General features: G+C 40.3%; 1 non-coding gene across 1 annotated transcript; it reads right to left on the bottom strand.

Annotated features, from left to right (window-relative positions):
* Positions 1-804: 804 nt before the first annotated feature.
* Positions 805-886, bottom strand: trnas-cga (transfer RNA serine (anticodon CGA)). Its single transcript has one exon. It is a non-coding gene; the product is annotated as a tRNA-Ser (tRNA).
* Between the last annotated feature and the right edge of the window lie 5,863 nt (positions 887-6,749).

The following is a 6,749-nucleotide window of genomic DNA, read 5'->3' as shown; positions in this document are numbered from 1 at the left end:
CTCCTATTGTTGTGTTTTGAAATGTGAATTATTATGTGAGACCTAATAATTAGGGGCTGGTGTGTAGGAGACATACAAGCTTGAAGATGAGGAGCACAGTGTGCTTGAATGTGTGTGTGTTGCAGAGGCAGTGGTTCAGGTGGGAGTGGGCGTGTGCACATGCGGAATTGAATGTGTGTATAAAGGGGTGCACTCACCTGTGTCACAGATGGAAGGAGGAGAGAGTCAGGGTTGGTTAGTAGCCACAATGTTTGTTGACCGCTACCCATTCATTCATTAATCACCTTTTTATCTGTTCATTCCGCTGGTTTTCATTTTTTCCATTCATTCATCTTTTGCGCTGTGATAGCTCTGCGCTCTTTTGTCACAATAAATGCACAAAAAGCATATTTGGATCTCAGCGTATCTGTTATTATAGCCTCCAAGCGCGTCACAAATCTGTGAACCTGAGGACCCAACCTCAAACTCTCAGCGGCGAAAAGGTTTGTTTGGACGCCGCAACACATACATTTGAGAAGGTTTAACTTTATTAAAATAATTAAGTTCCTCACAGAAATTTAAGCAACAGTTTCAAGTTTGTTATTAGTATTGTTTTTAAAGCCGTTGAGTTTTGATGGGCAGTGACGTGTTTTATCAACACATCTGAACACTGTCTGAATGATCTGAATCATCAGCAGCATCTCCTTGTTCATACTAGACGTCACTCACGACTCCTTCTACCAGCACTGTAGGAGGAATTGAAATGTGCTGCCTTTTATAACAATCACACAGTAAACTCATTAACTAGATTCAATAATGAAACGTCGTCATGAACAGGATTCGAACCTGTGCGGGGAAACCCCATTGGATTTCGAGTCCAACGCCTTAACCTCTCGGCCACCATGACTACAAAGACAATGACAAAGACTTCGTCACACAGTTTGTGGAAACTGACCCCGTGACCCTAGTGAGGATTAAGTGGTGTATAGATAATGGATGGATAGTCTTGTATGACTGAAAATCATTGCAACATAACTAAGTTATACAAATATTAATCAGCTGCATGGTAGATTAATAACTGTGGCAGTGCTGAACCAAAACAAGGGGGTGGGCGACCGAATCATTAGCTGGTGCAACCAACAAAGAAAGTTGGCAGCACCAATGCTACCATTGGAAAAGTTAGTCTGGAGCCCTGCTGCATGTGTTTTACTTTAAGATAAAGGCATGCACAATAGTTGTACATATAATAATTAACAATCAAATGCAATTGTTTAACAATATGTTAAGGAGTCATTACATTTATAGTCTTACAATTACAACTGGCCCTCTGAGGGTAAACATAACGCTTCTGTGGCCCAGGATGAAAATGAGTTTGACACCCCTAATGCAGAGCTACATCGAGCCAGAAACATAGCAAGAAACAAGATAAGAATTCTAAAATACAATAAGGTTGAAAAAGAAGTTATGGAGCAGATATGACATGATAGATATGTACTAAGCTGTACACTGAATTAAATCAATCCTACAATACTGTAGCTACAGAAAGAGCACCGAGTTGCACTGCCATGTTTCTACAGTAGCCCAGAACGGACAAACCTTAGTGAAAGCTCATAACATGATACACGCCCAACTCTCATCTTCTGAGTTTAAACGAACATCTTACATTAAATTGCTTCTTTGCTCTGGTTTAGCTCAACAGCAGATTGAACTGGAGATGTGAAGTGAATTGTTTGTCCCAATAGATGACTGACAGCAGGAATCCAATCCATGCTGACTGGACGAACACTTTATTCAGATTTTCTGAAAACATTTGAAGAGAGAAATAAACCATACAGTTGCTGAATCGTTTAAACTTTCTAAACAGTTTTTGGGGGGATTTTTAAAGCTGTAGCGTTGTGACCAAACACCTTTAAATTACATAAAGTAGTGGAGACATGCAAACAAGGAGCGAGCAACGTAATGCCGTCTCTCTATAAACGCATTGTAAACAGAATGCATTGCATGGCCACTTACAGAGACAAGGAATGGGAAGCACTGATGTAAAGTCCCTGTGGACGCATACCATGACTCTATTGACAAAACAAACCAATTAGTGTGTTAATTTTATGTNTGATTTTTTTGTTCAATCCCCAAGGTACATCATTTTTCTTTCAAATAATGCAATAGTTTTCTGATTTGAATATAGTAAATATGGTGTAATTTTATTGCCAAACATAAAAGAACAAATTCCAGCATGTAACGATGCTGATTTCTGATCTGGATGGTTTTTCTTTGTTGTTGTTGCATTTAACATGTAAATTCATATTTTTCCCGTGTGACTTCATTAGATATTATCTGCAATTTAGTAACAAAACAGGGAAAATCTAAATTAAACTAAATTAAAACTATCTTAAAAACACATTTCTTTACTGTGTTTATCAGGAACCTTAAACTTACACTCACTGCATCTCCTACAGGAACCAAATGCAGATGGTCTGATTTAATTTTCAGCTGTTTCTGCCGCAGTAGCAGTGGAATCAGATTTCAAAAGGAGCCCATATGTGTCATTTAAAATAAACATACTGACTAAATTCCAGCAGTTTATTATCAATGGTACAGTCAGAAAACTGGACACATTCAGTTTTCAGGTCATAAAAATGAAATCAGCCACAGTGGCAGGTTCAGTCCTGAGTGTGCAGATGTTTGTGGGTTTGTTTCATGTGTGATCAGCAGAGGGCAGCATCGACCCAGCAGACAGAGGAGGTGATCTCCAACTCTGTCCTGACCTCTTCCAATGAGTGTAATAAAAGGCGGCTGTCATTTGGGCCAGATAGAGGATGTCATTGAGCTTTTCCATCAGCGATAAGCCCCAAGATGCACGATCATCATTCCTCCGGTCTCTCAGTGCTCGGCTATCTGCTGATTAAATCTCTCTTACAAGCTCTGAATATTTTCGGCAGGGAGGCACCAAAGGATTTGGCTTGAGAAAACAGAACTTATCACATGATAGAACATGTCTTTGGATAATCGTTATTTTCCTTCTTCTCTTTTTTTTTTGGGTAGAAACTCTCTCTGAGCGAGTGCCATTAGCTCTGAGGTGGCCATTGTTCTTTGTCAGAGAAATGAGAGGGCAGCCACATCACTGGGAGCCCGATTCTCCACTCTGCCTGTTTTGATCAACCTGCAAAAAGAGAAAGATTTCTGCGGCACGGCACATAATTAATAGGCAAAGAGATCACCTCTTGGAGTGACCTGACAGAGGGTGAAAACTCCCTGGCATTTTCTCAGGACAAGCTAATTAGAGCTGATCCTGTTACCCTCTTTAATCACTAGGTTTTTTTTTTTGCCAGCATACATTCCTGATCTGGAGAAGAGCTCTTGCTGCTGTGCTGTGAAGATGTCACGGGTTTGTCACGGCCTGCTGACAATCTGTGAATTCTTTCATGTCGGTGCATCTCAAAAATCCAAGACGGAGCTGGTGTCAGACGCTTCCATCACACATGTGCACACTTGTACACGCTGAAAGTTTAAACGCCGAGCGGAGGGGAGCTGGCATGAAGCTGAGCAGCTCTGCAGGTGTTTATCATGAATGTTCCTGCAACGTTCAAAAAAAAAAAACCCCAGCAAGTCTACAGCAGAGCTTCTCAGAGCTGACACTGATAAACACCAGTGATTCATCCTGATTCTGGAGTTCTTATCATGTAGACTTGGACAGATTCTTCTCTTTTTCAGTTTTGACGTGATGGAAATAAGTTGTTCTTAACCCACACAGACTCCTGCACACTCTCTAACATGTAAAAACAATTTTATTCGCAATGTTTTCCTGCAAAACCTTCCATCTTTATTTATAATAACTCACTTAATTTAATGTTTGGTTACTATTTATGAGCAGAAAGACTCATTTAATGGAAATTCAATGCAATTAATTTTGGATTACACTGTTGATTTTGACTACATAGAGTGTTTTCATATTTAAACATTCTTGGAAATGCTAAAGTTTGCGACTCCTTCCTTCTTATAACACGCAGGAAATGTGATTCTTTGTAGACTTACAGTCGCTCTATATTCAAATCAGCTGATTTTACTCTCAAACCATTTGCCTGACAGAGTTCTTGCACCAAAACACTGTGAATAAATATATTTTTGCAGGTTAGACGGTGTGCAGGAGGAGTCTTTTCGTCATGTGCAAATACAGTCTTTGTCCAGAACTAGAACATCACCATCATGTTTTATTAGTTTAGGTTTGTTTTTTTTAGGGTTAGTGCCGACTGAATCAAGTGATGTTAGCAAACATTCTCAGAAGTCCCATAATCTTCTCGTAGTTTCTAACAAAGTAAACTGTCAATGTGTGACAAAGCTTATGTGGTTCCATTTGTTTAAACAGCCTCTGACGTTTTGTAGATTCTGTCGAAGCCGACATCTAAAGTACATCAAATTGAAAATAACAACAAATATATTATTTCAAGCGTAGTAAGTGCTAATTTGCTGATTGCTACATTTGTAAGCGACTGCTCCTAATTGGCTGGGAAAAGTGTAGGTCATAACCCCTGATGAAACCGCAAACTTTTGTGGTTTTTGTGATGTATTTTAATGATCTTTGGGAGTGAAGGAAGGTGGATTTTGTTGTGTTTGAACAGAACGAGGCTGCCTGTGTCCTCCTGTTTCCAGTCTTAACATCAGGCCAAGCTTACAGGCTGCTACTGCAGCTCAGTGCACAGACATGAGACTGATGTCAGTGGTGTTATTTTAAGTCTTTAAGAGGATCTTTTAGCAAAAAGGGAATATAATATTGAGAGTAATTCATAGTTTTCATCATCATTTAATAGTAATAATCTTTATTTGTAGAGCAGTTGTCAAATCAAAGTTACAACTTTCTTCGCAAGGCAGAAAATAAAACAGATGAATCATAAAGTCATCAGAATAAAAACAGCACAGTGCTAGAAAAGGCTGAAATATAACTCAATGAAATTAACATTTAAATAAAATAGATTAAAAGTACGTATTAACAAGAGACTCAAAGTGTGTATCAGTGAATAAAACCACCTGTAAGCACGAATCATTGTGTTTCTGCAGAATAAAACCCTCATATTCAGATATATTTATTCAGGGAGCAGCTCCTCTTCCTCGTCACAGGGAATGGACAAACCATGCACCAGCTTTAATGAGAAACTTTTGTTGACTTAAAAGGTCGCTTAATGCTGTAGCTCGGCTGGTTGGGCTGGTGACCCGTGTGCTGTAGTCTCCGGTACAGCAGCTGTGGGTTCAAGACCTGCTCATGGCCCATTGCTGCAGGTCCGTCCCCCATTCTTGTCCCCCACTTTCCTCTTTCTCTCTCTCGGCTGTCCTATCCAATAAAGGCCAAAAAAATAACTTAACAAAAAAAAAAAGGTTGCTTAATTATTTGCAGTCTGCACAGTTTTTAGATTGTGTTTAACAGTAATTCAAATTGCAAATCAAATTAAAAAACAACTAATTTAAGCAAAGTGAACCACAATATACAAAAAAATATGTCATTCCTTTCCCCCTCCCCAGATTGGGTCCCTTAAAGGGTTAATAATTCATAATTCACTGTGAGTTTCAGCAGGTTTGGGTGTATTTGAAGTGACGTTTCTCTTCCTCATTCCTCACGTCTGAACCGGTCTGTATTTAAGTTCAACAGCAGCAGATAATGTTACACGGAGGGCAGAACCGGACAGCATGGAAATAAAGAAAACTAGGACACCTTTTAAAAAAACATTTCACTCCCAGTCAGACTCATCCAGATTAGAAATATCAGATGGACACTGCTGCAGTTTACATGCAACAGTATGCAGATAAAAAATCCTGAAAAACATCATAAACATCGGCTTTCATATCTCAGAATGTGTCAGATGTGAACATCCAAATGACGAAGTGTCTGTTTGTGATTTTCCAAACCTTGACCTCCAACTCTTTAGCTATCCATTATGCCGTCTATTTGTGTAGGAGCGAGTGTGCATTCTTCTGGAGTTGAGTCAATTTGTTTGACTAAAGCTCTGTTTTGGAAGACGGTCAATGGACTCGCTGCTTTATATCAGTCAGATTTAAGGGCTGCTGTGGACTCATCAGCATCCCAGAGGAGGAGGAGGAGGAGGAGGAGGAGGAGGACTCCTCACTCAGATTGCATGTCAATACTCAAGAATGTAGATCTGTCACTACCCACAACTAAATATCATTTTTCCTCCCTTTCATTTCTCTCTCTTTCCCTCTTCTCGCAAGGTTTCTTTGAAGTAAATAGTGAAAGGATCCCAGACTGTAGCAAATTACCTGCGGACTGAAACATTTTTGACATAAGTCCTGAGAGACGAGGGCGAGCCACTTTTCCTGGCGGCCCCTTTGGCGTTTTTAATCTGGGGCTGAGGGAGACAGCGGCGCTGACAGAATGATGGGACAGCTGGACATGCTTCCAGGCCAGCAGCGACGGGCGAAAGAAAAGCCAGGAGAAGGGCCACTGCAGACATCTCAGCACCGAGCCAACAACCCAGGACAGCAGACCGAAGCAGGACGGAGCAGGACTCCTGTCCTTAAGAGACGTCTGCCGCCTTCATGTTGCCTCGACTGCATGAATCTGCCTGAAAATGTAAAGAACAGGTTTGTTTTGGTTTCATTCTGAGCAAGTCAACACCCTGGCTGAACGTTTCCACCTTGAAACTGATGACAAAAACATGGATTCACACTTCCAGGATTCATTTCAACAAACTCAAACAAACAATCCTCTCTGCTTGTAGGTTGGCGCTTTCTGCATCGGTATTCGCTTCAAGTTTGAATATGTT

The sequence above is a fragment of the Stegastes partitus genome, unplaced genomic scaffold (genome assembly GCF_000690725.1).
Source record: "Stegastes partitus isolate 25-593 unplaced genomic scaffold, Stegastes_partitus-1.0.2 Scaffold2232, whole genome shotgun sequence".
Classification (NCBI taxonomy): Eukaryota; Metazoa; Chordata; class Actinopteri; family Pomacentridae; genus Stegastes; species Stegastes partitus.
This window is presented reverse-complemented; position numbering and strand designations above follow the sequence as displayed.